Here is a 15,487-nt window from a genome sequence, read left to right as displayed (position 1 = left end):
TTTCTGTAGCATTATCTGTTTTCCTATGTTAAGGGGAAAGTGCATGATGAACTTTAGATTTTCAGATAGTAAGGTTTCTTTTCCGCCTACTGCTACACAGGTTGCCCTCCCTCATAAGTCTGATGAGGAGGATATGTCGGTAGCCTCTGAGGGCGAAATCTCAGATTCGGACAGTATAATTCCTTCGTCTGATGCTGAAGTAGTAACCTTCAGATTTAAGCTTGGACACCTCTGTGTATTGTTTAAGGAGGTTTTGGCTACTTTGGAGCGACTCCAATACGCCTGTCATTGTCAACCCTAAAGAATCTAGTAAACTTTATAAATACGAGGATTCCTCTGTGGAAGTTTTTCCTGTTCCAGACAGTGCTAAGAGATGTTTCACAGGAATGAGAGAAGTCAGGGATTCCTTTTTCCCTGTCTCCAAAAAGATGTTTTCCTGTCGCAGTCTCATTAAATATCATGGCGAACGGTGCCTAAGTAGTAGGGGCCATTTCTACTCTGGCTTAGAGAACTACAATCCCTATAGAAGATAGCTGCTCTTTCAGGATCAATGGACTAAGCTGGAAGCTTACATGGAAGTTTGTATTGTCACTGTGTCAAGTGCGGCATCTTATTAGTGCAACACCTTGTTTGATCCCATTTTGGTAGGGACTCCTTTGGAGGACACCCAAAACAGAATTAAGGCTCTTAAGCTAGCTAATTCTTTTATTTCTGATGCTGCCATGCAAGTCTTTCAGCTGGGAGCCAAGATATCTGGCTTCGCTCTGCTAGCTCGCAGGGCGTTTTGGCTATATTCTTGGTCAGTGGATTTTCCCCAGAGTCCAAGCTTCTGACGCTTCCTTACAAGTGTAAGACCTTGTTGGGTTCTGATCTGACAGGAATATTTCTGATTTTATGGGTGAAAAAGGGTCTTTTCTACCACAAGACAAAATTAATAGACCTGAAGGAGTTTGCCCCCAATCCGGGGTCGGACCAAGTGGGGGGCTTAATCTCTGTCTTCAAACATGGATAAGAGATGTCCCAGATAGGCTACGGACATAGTATCTCAGGGTTACTTAATAGAATTCATAACTTTCCTCCCAGAGGCAGGTTCCTCATCTTAATTTATCTGCAGGCCAGATAACAGTGAGGCATTTTTTAATTGCATTGGTACCTCTCTTCTCTGTGAGGGATAGTTCCAGTTCCTGTAAGGTAACCGGGTCTAGGATTCTATTCATTCCTGTTTGCGGTTCCCAAAAAATGGAAACCATTGACCTTTGGTTTAAGAGGGTCAGTTCATGATGACCATAGACCTGGAGTACGCGTATCTTCAAGTTCCTGAGATTTGCCTTTCTGTCAAACTCTTTCAGTTTGTGGCTCTTCCCTTTGGCCTTGCCACAGCTTCCAGAGAAGGGTATCTTGGCAATGATCAGGTTTCGGGGAATTGCTGTGGTGCCCTTCATAGATGACATAATAGTTCAGGCATCATCTTTTAAACAAGCAAGCTCTCATAAAGAGATCTTGTTGTCTTTCTTCGTTCCCACGGATGGGAAGTGAATCTGCAAATGAGACCCCTTGTTCTAGCTACAGGGGTAGTTTTTCTTAGGGACCATAATAGTTTCCCTGTCTCTGAAAATATTTCTGACAGAGGTCAGAAAATCAAAGATTCTTTTCTCTTGCCTTTCTCTGCAGTCTACTGTTTGGTCTTCAGTGGCTCAATGTATAAAGATAATTGGTCTGATGGTCGCTTCATTGGACATCATTCCTTTTGTTCAATTCCATCTGAGAGTTCTGCTGTTATGCATGCTCAGATAGTGGAACGGGGATCAAATGGATCTGTCTCGGGGATAGATCTAGATCGATATGGGATTTTCTCCCGAGGTGGTTTTCTCAGGGCACAGGTTTCTGGAGACCTTCCTGGGTAATAGTGACCATGGATGCCAGCCTATTGGGCTGTGGACTATGGTCTCGGGAGGAGTCTGCTCTCCCCATAACCATCTTGGAGTTGAGAGCGATCTACAATGCTCTGATGACTTGGCCTCAGTTGTCTTTAGCCCAGGTTACCAAGTTCTAGTTGGACAGTTTCGCCTCAGTGGTTTACATCAACCACCTGGGAGGAACCTAGAGTTCCTTAACCATGATGGAGGTGGCGTGGATTGTTCAGTGGGCAGACGCTCACAATTGCTGTCTACAATCTACTTCCAGGAGTGTATACTAAGAGTGGTCTTCTTGAGCAGTCAGACATTTCTTTCTGGGGAGTGGGCGTTGCTCCCAGAGGTGTTGCTGGAGTTGGATCAGATGGCAGTAGGCCAAGGTCCGTTTAAAGGTCAAGAGATCAGCAGGCTGCCCTGATAGATTATCTGGCGTTTCCTTGGGTTTTCAGTCTGACATACCTGTTTCCTCAATTTGCTCTCTTTCCATGAGTCATTGCTCATATCTAATGGGAGAGAGCATCGGTAAAAGTTCCTGCATAGTCTATGCAGACCTGGTGGAGATGTAATTTCTTCCAAAACTGCCAAGTATCACTCCCCTACCCACAATCCCCAGTCATTCTCTTTTTTCATTCTCTCAAAATTTTGATTTAATCTACAAGCAAGTTTTGGCGTATAGCCGTATTCCACGTCATTCCTTGCAGTCGGCTAGTGGTGGCTTTAAAGCAGTTAGGAACTTGTAAAGAGGTACTTACTGCGTTTTCCTAACAATTGCCGCCCTAGTTTAGAAAGCCAGAGTTGGCTACTCTGTTTCTTTTTCAAAGGTCTCTGTGAAGAACTGTGTCTTCTCGTACCTTATAACTGTCTGCATGCCGGACAGAGGAGCAGGTAATTGCTTTTTCTTCCAGTTGGGGAGAACATGCACTTATTTATTGGGACATAGATAATCCTGTGTTATGGGTTACACTTGGGCATGAAGCAGGCACTGTAGCATGTGTGAGACTAACATTTAAACTCTTTTAAAAAGAAAGGGTAAAATATTTTTATTAGGCTTTATTTTCTGACACATATTTACTTGATAAAGCAATACAAGTTTGAACTGAAAGTAAGGCTGAATTTCTTTCATGTAATTGGCAAGAGTCCATGAGCTAGTGACGTATGGGATATATAATCCTACCAGGAGGGGCAAAGTTTCCCAAACCTCAAAATGCCTATAAATACACTCCTCACACCCACAATTCAGTTTTACAAACTTTGCCTCCTTTGGAGGTGGTGAAGTAAGTTTGTGCTAAGATTTCTACGTTGATTTGCGCTTCTCAGCATTTTAAAGCCCGGTTCCTCACAGAGTACAGTGAATGTCAGAGGGATGTGAAGGGAGTATCGCCTATTGAATGCAATGGTTTTCCTCACGGGAGATATATTTCATAGGTTCTCTGTTATCGGTCGTAGAGATTCATCTCCTACCTCCCTTTTCAGATCGACTATATACTCTCATATTCCATTACCTCTACTGATAACCGTTTCAGTACTGGTTTGGCTATCTGCTATATGTGGATGGGTGTCTTTTGGTAAGTATGTTTTTATTACTTAAGACACCCTCAGCTATGGTTTGGCACTTTATGCATTATTTTAAAGTTCTAAATATATGTATTTTACTTATATTTGCCATGAGTCAGGTTTATGTATTTCCTTTTGCAGACTGTCAGTTTCATATTTGGGGAAAAACATATTTAGGTAATATTTTTCTTACCTGGGGTTTAGTCTTTTTTTTTCAAATTGACTGTTTTTTTCTTTCAATATCGCGGGCAAAATTAGGCCACAAGGGCGCAAAATGCCAAAGTTTATTGCGTCATCCTTGGCACAAGATTTTTTTGGCGCGAAAGTACGTCCAATGACGCAAAATCGTCATTTCCGGCGTCTTAGTTGACGCCGAGTTCCTTGGACAAGGTTGCGTTGTTAATGAAATCTCTGTTGGAACCCTGCTGCATGATAACAGTTCTACCAAAGCTAAGTGCATTTGTTGTAAACTTGTAGATATATCTCCAGCTGTGGTTTGTAATAGTTGTCATGATAAACTTTTACATGCAGATAATGTGTCCATCAGTAATAGTACATTGCCTGTTGCTGTTCCTTCAATATTTAATGCACAAGATATACCTGTGAATTTAAAAGAATTTATTGCTGATTCTATTCAGAAGGCTTTGTTTGCCATCCCACCTTCTAATAAACGTAAAAGGTCTTTTAAAACTTCTCATAAAGTTGATGAAATTTCAAATGACCGACAACATACTGAACTATCCTCCTCTGATGAGGATCTATCTGATTCAGAAGATCCTTCCTCAGATATTGACACTGTCAAATCTACTTATTTATTTAAAATGGAGTATATTCGTTCTTTGTTAAAAAATAGTCCTCTTGATATTAAAACTAGTAAACATTTAAATTCTGTTTATAAACCTCCTGTGGTTACTCCAGAGGTTTTTCCAGTTCCTGATGCTATTTCTGATATGATTTCTAAGGAATGGAATAGGCCTGGTACTTCTTTTATTCCTTCTTCAAGGTTTAAAAAATTGTATCATTTGCCAGCAGTTACATTTGAGTTTTGGGAAAAGATCCCCAAAGTTGATGGGGCTATCTCTACTCTTGCTAAACGTACTACTATTCCTATGGAAGATGTACTTCTTTTAAAGATCCTTTAGATAGGAAACTTGAATCGTATCTAAGGAAAGGCTATTTATATTCGGGTCATCTTCTCAGGCCTGCAATTTCTTTGGCTGATGTTGCAGCTGCATTAACTTTTTGGTTGGAAAATTTAGCGCAACAAGAATTGGATTCTGATTTGTCTAGCATTGTTCGCTTGCTTCAACATGATAATCATTTTTTTTGTGATGCCATTTTTGATATCATCAAAATTTATATTAAATCTATGTCTTTAGCTATTTTAGCTAGAAGAGCTTTGTGGTTTAAATTTTGGAATGCTGACATGACCTCTAAGTCCAGATTGCTATCTCTTTCTTTCCAAGGTAATAAGTTATCTGGTTCTCAGTTGGATTCGATTATTTCAACTGTCACTGGGGGGAATGGAGTTATTTTGCCTCGGGAAAAAAGACCTAAAGGTAAATCTAAAGCTTCTAACCGTTTTCGTTTCTTTCGACAAAATAAGGAACAGAAACCTAATCCTTCCTCCAAGAAATCTGTTTCCAATTGTAAACCTTCCTCAAATTGGAATAAATCCAAGCTATTTAAGAAACCAAAGCCAGCCCCCAAGTCCGCATGAAGGTGCGGCTCTCATTCCAGCTCAGCTGGTAGGGGGCAGATTAAGATTTTTCAAGGATGTTTGATAAATTCTGTCCAAAATCAATGGATTCTGAGTATTTTCTCTCAGGGGTACGGATAGGATTCAGAGTAAGACCTCCTGTGAGAAGATATTTTCTTTCACGCATCCCAGCAAATCCAGTAAAGGCTCAGGCTTTCCTGAAGTGTGTTTCAGACCTGGAGATTTCAGGGGTAATCATGCCAGTTCCGTTTCAGGAACAGGGTGTGGGGTTTTATTCAAATCTATTCATTGTCCCAAAGAAAGAAAATTCATTCAGACCAGTTTTGAATCGTTATGCAAGAGTACCAACTTTCAAAATGGTGACTAAGGACTTTTCTGCCTTTTGTTCAGTAAGGACATTATATGTCCACAATAGACTTGCAGGATGCATATCTTCATATTACGGTTCATCCAGATCATTATCAGTTTCTGAGATTCTCTTTTCTAGACAAGCATTACCAATTTGTCGCACTTCCTTTTGGCCTAGCGACAGCTCCAAAAATCTTTTCAAAGGTTCTCAGTGCCCTACTTTCTGTAATCAGAGAGCAGGGTTATTGCAGTGTTTCCTTATTTGGACGATATCTTGGTACTAGCTCAGTCTTTATGTTCTGCAGAATCTCACACGAATCAACTAGTGTTGTTTCTTCGAAAACATGGTTGGAGGATCAATTTACCAAAATGTTCTTTGATTCCTCAGACAAGGGTCACCTTTTTAGGTTTCCAGATAGATTCAGTGTCCATGACTCTGTCTCTAATAGACAAGAGACGTTTAAAATTGGTTGCAGCCTGTTGGAACCTTCAGTCTCAGTCATTCCCTTCAGTAGCTATGTGCATGGAAGTTTTAGGTCTCATGACTGCAGCATCGGACGTGATCCCCTTTGCTCGTTTTCACATGAGACCTCTTCAGCTTTGTATGCTGAACCAATAGTGCAGGGGTTATTCAAGGATATCACAATTAATATCCTAAAATCCCAATGTTAGACTATATCTGACTTGGTGGTTAGATCACCATGGTATAGTTCAAGGGGCCTCTTTTGTTCGTCCAACCTGGACTGTGATCACAACAGATGCGAGTCTTTCAGGTTGGGGAGCTGTTTGGGGATCTCTGACAGCACAAGGAGTTTGGAAATCTCAGGAGGCGAGATTACCAATCAATATTTTGGAACTCCGTGCGATTTTCAGGGCTCTTCAGATTTGGCCTCTGTTGAAGAGAGAACCATTCATTTGTTTTCAGACAGACAATTATCACAACTGTGGCATATGTCCATCATCAGGGTGGGACTCACAGTCCCCAAGCTATAAAAGAAGTATCTTAGATACTTGCTTTGGCGGAATCCAGCTCCTGTCTAATTTCTGTGCTTCATATCCCAAGTATAGACAATTGGGAAGCGGATTATCTCAGACTTTACATCCAGGGGAGTGGTCGCTCCATCCAGATGTGTTTTCTCAGATTGTTCAGATCTGGGGTCTTCCAGAAATAGATCTGATGGCTTCCCATCTAAACAAGAAACTACCCAGGTACCTGTCTAGGTCCAGGGATCCTCAGGCGGAAGCAGTGGATGCGTTGACACTTCCTTGGTGTTATCAACCTGCTTATATTTTTCCGCCTCTAGTTCTTCCAAGAGTGATCTCCAAAATCATCATGGAGCCATCGTTTGTGTTGCTGGTGGCTCCAGCATGGCCTCACAGGTTTTGGTATGCGGATGTTGTTCGGATGTCCAGTTGCCAACCTTGGCAACTTCCATTAAGGCCGGACCTTCTGTCTCAAGGTCCGTTTTTTCATCAGGATCTCAAATCATTAAATTTGAAGGTATGGAAATTGAACGCCTAGTGCTTAGTCATAGAGGTTTCTCTGACTGAGTGATTAATACTATGTTGCAGGCTCGTACATCTGTTTCTACAAAGATTTATTATTGAGTTTGGAAGATTTATATTTCATGGTGTTCTTCTCATAAATTATCTTGGTATTCTTTCAGAATCCTTAGAATTTTACAGTTTTTCAGGATGGTTTGGATAAGGGTTTGTCTGCAAGTTCCTTGAAGGGACAAATCTCTGCTCTTTCTGTTTTATTTCACAGAAAGATTGCTAAACTTCCTGATATTCACTGTTTTGTACAGGCTTTGATTCGTATCAAGCCTGTCATTAAATCAATCTCTCCTCCTTGGAGTCTTAATTTGGTTTTGAAGTCTTTACAGGCTCCTCCTTTTGAGCCTATGCATTCTTTGGACATTAAACTACTTTCTTGGAAAGTGTTGTTCCTTTTGGCCGTCCCTTCTGCTAGAAGAGTTTCTGAATTATCTGCTCTTTCTTGTGAATCTCCTTTTTCTGATTTTTTTTTCATCAGGATAAGGCTGTTTTGCGGACTACATTTAAATTGTTACCTAAGGTTGTGAATTCCAACAACAATAGATAAATTGTTGTTCCTTCCTTGTGTCCTAATCCCAAGAATTCTTTGGAGAGATCCTTACATTCTTTCGATGTGGTAAGAGCTTTGAAATATTATGTTGAAGCTACTAAAGATTTCAGGAAGACTTCTAGTCTCTTTGTTATCTTTTCTGGTTCTAGGAAAGGTCAGAAGGCTTCTGCTGTTTCCTTGGCTTCGTGGTTAAAGCTTTTGATTCATCAAGTTTATTTGGAGTCGGGTCAGGCCCGCCTCAGAGAATTGCAGCTCATTCTACTAGATCAGTCTCCACTTCATCGGCTTTTAAGAATGAAGCTTCAGTTGATCAGATTTGCAAAGCAGCAACTTGGTCTTCTTTGCATACATTTACAAAATTCTACCGTTTTGATGTATTTGCTTCTTCAGAAGCAGTTTTTGGTAGAAAAGTTCTTCAGGCAGCTGTTTCAGTTTGATTCTTCTGCTTATGTTTTAAGTTTTTCTTTTCATTTATGAGAATAAACTTATATTTTGGGTTGTGGATTATTTTTTTTCAGCTGAAAATGGCTGTTTTTATTTTATCCCTCTCTAGTGACTCTTGCGTGGAGTTCCACATCTTGGGTATTGCTATCCCATACGTCACTAGCTCATGGACTCTTGCCAATTACATGAAAGAAAACATAATTTATGTAAGAACATACCTGATAAATTCATTTCTTTCATATTGGCAAGAGTCCATGAGGCCCACCCTTTTTATGGTGGTTATGATTTTTTTGCATACAGCACAGTTATTTCCAAATTCCTTTGTTGATGCTTTTTACTCCTTTCTTTATCACCCCACTGCTTGGCTATTCGTTAAACTGAATTGTGGGTGTGGTGAGGGGTGTATTTATAGGCATTTTGAGGTTTGGGAAACTTTGCCCCTCCTGGTAGGATTGTATATCCCATACATCCCTAGCTCATGGACTATATGAAAGAAATTAATTTATTAGGTAAGTTCTTACATAAATTATGTTTTTCTATTTTAGCAGCTTATTCATTTCCCCTTTGCTTTAAAAAAAAACATGCAACATTTTAAACTGTCAGGTTTGAAAAAACGGTTATTTCTGGTACACAGTGTACCAGGAAGCTATTTTTAGTGCCTCTCTGTGTTGCAGCAGTAATTTGAATGTCAGACCACATAACGGTAGTTGCGGTCACATGACCGGCTTTACTTCATGTTTCTGAAGAAAAATATGTTTTTTCTCTATTTCTGGGTGATCCGGTCTTAATTGGTAGCGGGAAGGCACCTCAATAATTGAGGTGTGGGGTTGCCTGAGGGGTATTTTAGAAGTTTGATGTTTATTAAATGTTTTTTCTTAACTTTTCTCACATAATTTTAGCTGGGGATCGATCCTAATTTGGGATAAAATTTAAAGTGTATTTTTTCCTTGACTTATTTTTATTGAATATTAAAATCTTTGAGACTTATCTGTACAACTTTATTTACTGACAACATGTCTGAAATGGAGCAAGAGCCTGCTCTCATGAATTCATGCTTATTATGTTTAGATGCACAATTTACAGCTCCTATGCAATTTTGTTCTTCATGTGTCAAGAAAACCTTGCAAAATAAAGGTAACATTTTTGAGCCTAATGTCTCTCAGGATGATGCTTTTAAAATAATACCTCAGCTTTCTCCTGCTACGTCCCAAGCCTCAATGGCGTCACATGCAGTGCCCTTATTTAAAAGCAGAAATTGCTGCCCAGGTATCTTCAGCAGTATCTGCGGCATTAGCTGCCATTCCCAGTTAACAGGGAAAAATGCAAGAGGAAATCTAGAAATTCAGTTCTGCTTCCCAAGTTGTCCTTTCTCATCAGGACTTTCTGAGGGTGAAATCTCAGATTCGGACAGTATAATTCCTTCTTCTGAGACGGAGGTGTTATCCTTCATATTTAAGCTTGAACACCGTGTATTGTTAAAGGAGGTTTTAGCTACTTAAGATGACTCTGATACGCCCGTCACTCCTAAGAAATCTAGTAAACTTAATAGTTTCATTGATGAACCTTCCACTTCGGAGGTTTTTCCTGTGCTGGACTGTGCTAGGGAGATGATCTCACAGGAATGGGAGAAACCAGGGGTGTCTTTTTTTCCCCGTCTCCAATTTTTAAGAAAATGTTTCCTGTCGAGGACTCCATTAAAGACCCTTGGTATACTGTACCCAAAATTGAAGGGGCCATTATCACTCTGGCTAAGAAAACCACTATACCTATTGAGGATAGCTGCTCTTTTAAGGATTCGATGGAAAAGAAGCTGGAGGCTTATTTGAAAAAGGATATATGTTCATCAAAGTCTCCAATGGCAACCTGCAGTGTGTATTGCCACCGTGACTAGTGCGGCATCTTATTGGTTTGACGCCTTGTCTGATTCTCTTCATGTAGAGACCAACTTGGATGAAATTCAAGATGGGATTAAAGCTCTTAAGTTGGCCAATTCCTTTATTGCAGATGCCATTTTACAGGTTGTTAGACTAGGAGCTAAAACTTCTAGTTTTGCTGTCCTAGCCTGCAGGGCATTATGGTTGAAGTCCTGGTCTGCGGACGTTTCCTCTAAAGTAAAGCTCCTGGTGATTCCTTACAAGGGCAAAACCTTGTTTGGACCCAGTTTGGCAGAAATTATCTCTGATATTACGGTGGAAAAGGGTCTTTTCTACCTCAACTAGGGGAGATATAAGGCACTTTTTACTCTCATACTGGATCTTGAAAAAGCCCCACACCTTAGGGGTGAAACGCGTAGAAAGGTATTTATAAAGAAGACACACAGCGCTAACCAACTCTGCGTACATAGTACTTAAAGAGCAGAGGACTCGCTACATGCTGTAAGTCTGGATACGGAGGTAACTGAGGTAAGGCTTGCGCAAGTGAAGACAGTTACTAACTAGGACCCGGAGGTCCGTGACACACATCCAAACAGCATATCAATACGGGAGTGGATATACCGAGACGAGGAGAAGCAGGTGAGAGTGTCTGTGCTGCTATAAGTTCCCCCTGCTTAGTTACATCTACACCGGAGGAGAAGCAGGTGAGAGTGTCTGTGCAGCTATCAGTTCCCCCTGCTGAGTTACTTCTACACCGGACCACGGCAGTCCGTTGGGGTTTTTTTCCAAATAGACTTACCTTTTAACATAACAAACTGTTGTTCCAACTGTGACTCTTTTTACAACAAAAAAAGTGAGAGCCGAAAATACACAAAAGTAATTGCGGAATCACTTCTATTACTGGTCACATTTTAAGAGCGGCTTGAGCTTAGCCCTAATCTATTTGAGACGGCTGTTACCTGATCCTGATTGCCATAGTAGTATATCCATGGACTAAGCAAAATCTTATATCGAGGAAGGATCAATATAAGAGACTTTATATTGCCTACATTTTCTAAGCCTGATTGCCTTAACACTTTTATCGCCATAATTATTTGTATACACAAAGTGATTTTATGCTGATTTTCACTGTTTTAATTGAACATATTGTGACATTGTGATTTTTGAAAGGTGATTGGATGATTAGCATGGGCCACATGTATGACTGTATGTGTTGATTTTTATGCTTTGAATTTTTTTGAATAAATTTGTTATGAGATTTTAGAAACTAGTTTTAGAAATTTATTTCCCTTCTGCACTACCTAGTTCGCTAAACGGTAATAGCCAGACTTATATTATATTCGAAACCCATTGTTGGAGGCTGAATGAAATGGGCTTAGACAATTAGTTTATTAACCCACTGCTTGATTTACTTCTAGCGCCACCTACACTCCAACACAAATTCCCTTTAACCAAAACTACCTAGGAAGGAGGTAGTATAAGAGGTTGGCTACGTGGGTGAGTCCAGCGCTCCACTTCACTGTTTCATACAATTTCTACCTCAAGATAAGAATAGGCCTAAAGGACGTCAGAGTAATTTTCGTTCCTTTCGTAACTTCAGAGGAAAGCCTTCCCCTTCTTCCAAGCAGGAACAATCCATGTCTTCTTGGAAACCCAATCAGTCTTGGATAAGGGGAAACAATCAAAGAAAAGGGCAGCTGATTCCAAATCAGCATGAAGGGTTTGCCCCCGATCCAGGATCAGATCAGGTTGGGGGGCAGACTTTCTCAGTTCTCTCAAGCCTGGATACGAGATATCCCAGATCCCTGGACTGTGGACATAGTATCCCAGGGTTACAAATTGGAATTCAAGACTTTTCCTCCCAGAGGCAGATTCCTTCTCTCAAGATTATCTGCAGACCAGATAAAAAGAGAGACATTCTTGAAATGTATAAAACATCTTCCTCCCTGGGAGTGATAGTTCCAGTTTTAGTGCAGGAACAGGGTCTTGGGTTCTACTCCAACCTATTTCTATTTCCCAAAAAGAGGGAACTTTCTGTCTTATTCTAGACTTGAAGTGTCTAAACAAGTTTCTCAAAGTTTCATCCTTCAAGATGGAGACTATACGCTCCATTCTTCCTTTAGCACAAGAGGGTCTGTTCATGACAAACATAGACCTAAAAGATGCATATCTTCATGTTCCTATTCACATGGACCATCACAGATTCCAGTTTGTGGCCCTTCCATTTGGTCTAGCCACGGCTCCCAGAATTTTTTCAAAGGTTCTGGGTGCTCTATTGGCAGTGATCCGTTCTTGTGGAATTGTTGTTGCACCCTACCTGGTCGACATATTGGTTCAGGCGCCATCTTTTCAACAAGCAAAATCTCACACAGAGATATTGTTGTCTTTTCTAAGTTCCCACGGATGGAATGTGAATCTGGAAAAAAATCTCCCTTTCCCCTGCTACAAGATTAGTGTTCTTAGGGACCATAAAAGATTCCCTATTAAAGGGACAGTCAAGTAAAAAAAAAAAACGGTCATGATTTAAATAGGGCATGCAATTTTAAACAACTTCCCAATTTACTTTTATCACCAATTTTGCTTTGTTCTCTTGTTATTCTTAGTTGAAAGCTAAACCTAGGAGGTTTATATGCTAATTTCTTAGACCTTGAAGACTGCCTCTAATCTGAATACATTTTGACCACTAGAGGGCATTAGTTCACATGTTTCATATAGATAACATTGAGCTCATGCACGTAAAGTGACCTAGGAGTGAGCACTGATTGGCTAAACTGCATGTCTGTCAAAAGAACTGAAATAAGGGGGCAGTCAGCACAGGCTTAGATACCAGATAATTACAGAGGTAAAACGTGTATTATTATAACTGTGTTGGATATGCAAAACTGGGGAATGGGTAATAAAGGGATTATCTTTCTTTTTAAACAACATAAATTCTGGTGTTGACTGTCACTTTAATGAAGAATATTTTTCTGACAGAGGTTAGGAAAAACAAAATAATTTCCTCTTGCCTCTCTCTTTAGGCTACTGCTCATCCTTCAATGGCTCAATGTATGGAGGTAATCGGTCTGATGGTGGCTTCCATGGACGTCATTCCTTTTTGTTCGATTCCATTTGAGAACTCTCCAGTTGTGCATGCTCAGACAATGGAATGGCGACCATGCGGATCTCTCAGAGAATAGAGTTAGATCAGTCTTTAAAGGATTCTCTCCCATGGTGGATTTATCAGGAACATCTGTCTCAGGGCACATGCATTTGGAGGCCTTGCTGGGTGATCGTGACCACGGAAGCCAGCCCTGCTGGGCTGGGAAGCAGTCTGGAACTCCTTAAAAGCACAGGGCCTTTGGACTCGGAAGGAGTCTGCTCTTCCCATCAACATCTTGGAGTTGAGGGTGATTTACAATGCTCTATTGGCTTGGCCTCAGCCCAGTTTATCAGGTTCCAGTCAGACAACATAACCTTTGTGGCTTACATCATTTACCAGGGAGGAACTCTGAGTTCCTTAGCCATGAAGGAGGTTACTCTGATTCTTCAGTGGACAGAGACCCACAATTGCTGTCTATCTGCCATCCACATTCCAGGAGTAGACAACTGGGAAGCAGATTTTCTGAGCAGACAGACTTTTCATCCCGGGGAGTGGGAACTCCATCCGGAGGTGTTTTCCAGCTTAGTCCTCAAATGGGGGGTGCTGGAGTTAGATTTGATGGTGTCCCGTTAGGACACCAAGCTTCCAAGGGACGGTTCAAGGTCAAGAGATCCGCAGGCTGTTCTGATAGATGCTCTGGCGGTTCCTTGGGTTTTTCAGGTTGGCATATCTGTTTCCTCTGTTTGCTCTCCTTCCACAAGTCATTGCTCGTATCAAACAGGAGGGGGCGTCAGTGATTCTAATAGCCCATACGTGGCCTTGCAGGATCTGGTTTGCAGACCTAGTGGAGATTGTCAGGGTGCCAGGAATCAGACTGAGATGAGAAGTGCAAAAATAATCACATCTTTATTAATAGCAAAAAATAATAAAAAGTCCACAAGTCAAATAGCAAGCAAGGAATCGAAACCAGAGCTGGTAGTCAGACGAGCTGAGTCAGGAGCCAAAGCGAGTAGTCAGACGAGCCGGAACAAGGAGAACAGCAGAGTCAGGAACAAGTCAGGGATCAGGAACCAGGAGGGACGTCAGACAGCCAGGTAATACACAGGAGCTCTCACAAACAGGTCTGAGACAACGCAGGGGCAAAGCATACTGAACAGAGGCCCTTTAAAGGGACACTGAACCCAATTTTTTTCTATCGTGATTCAGATAGAGCATGCAATTTTAAGCAACTTTCTAATTTACTCCTATTATCAAATTCTTTTCATTTTCTTGGTATCTTTATTTGAAATGTAAGAATGTAAGTCTAGATGCCGGCCCATTTTTGGTGAACACACTGTGTTCTTGCTGATTGGTGGGTAAATTCACCTACCAATAAACAAGTGCTTTCCATGGTTCTGAACCAAAAATAGCTTAGATGCCTTCTTTTTCAAATAAAAAAAGCAAGAGAACTAAGAAAAATTGATAATAGGAGTAAATTAGAAAGTTGTTTAAAATTGCATGCTCTATCTGAATCAGAAAAGAAAAAATTTGGGATCATTGTCCCTTCAAATAATAAGTGATGACATCACAATTCTGAGACTGCATCCTGTCTCACACGGATGATTTACACCAGTCTGGCCATAAAAGGAAGTGCAGGAAATGAGCAGCATCACACAGTATGCACCAGAGTCAGCAAGAGAGGTGAGTAAAATTGTTGCCAGCAGCACATGGCAAACAAAACAGGGAAAAAACCCTGACAGAGATGTCATCTCCCCACCTTGGAGACTACCTCTAAGGAAGGACCTCCTGATTCAGGGTCCCGTCATCCAAATCTCATTTCTCTGAAGTTGACTGCTTGGAGGTTGAACGCTTAATTCTGTCTAAGCGTCGGTCATTGAGGCCATGATTTAGGCTCGCAAGCCTGTTACTAGAAAGATTTACCATAAGATATGACGTAAATATCTTTATTTGTGTGAATCCAAGGGCTACTCTGGTAGTAGAATTAGAATTCCTAGAATGTTATCTTTTCTTCAGGAAGGCCTGGAGAAGGAATTGTCAGTCAGTACCCTGAAGGGTCAGATTTCTGCTTTTATCAGTTTTACTACTTAAAAGTTTGGCGGATGTGCCAGATGTACAATCTTTTTGTCAGGCTATGGTCAAAATCAGGCCTGTCTTTGTCTGTTTTGTTTCTTGTTGCAATCTCTTCTGCTCGAAGAGTCTCTGAGCTCTCAGCTCTGCTGTGTGATTACCCTTATCTTATTTTTCATGCTGATAAGGCGGTTCTTCGTACTGTTATTTCTTCCTAAGGTTGTTTCTAATAGAAATATCAACCAGGAAATTGTTGTTCCCTGTCTGTGACCTAATCCTTCTTCTTCCAAAGAACGTTTGTGTATGTTGTACGTGCTCTTAAATTCTACTTACAGGCGACTAAGGATTTTCGATAGTCCTCTGCCCTCTTTGTCTCTC

Source organism: Bombina bombina, chromosome 6, assembly GCF_027579735.1.
Source record: "Bombina bombina isolate aBomBom1 chromosome 6, aBomBom1.pri, whole genome shotgun sequence".
NCBI lineage: Eukaryota > Metazoa > Chordata > Amphibia > Anura > Bombinatoridae > Bombina > Bombina bombina.
Note: the sequence above shows the minus strand (reverse complement) of the source record.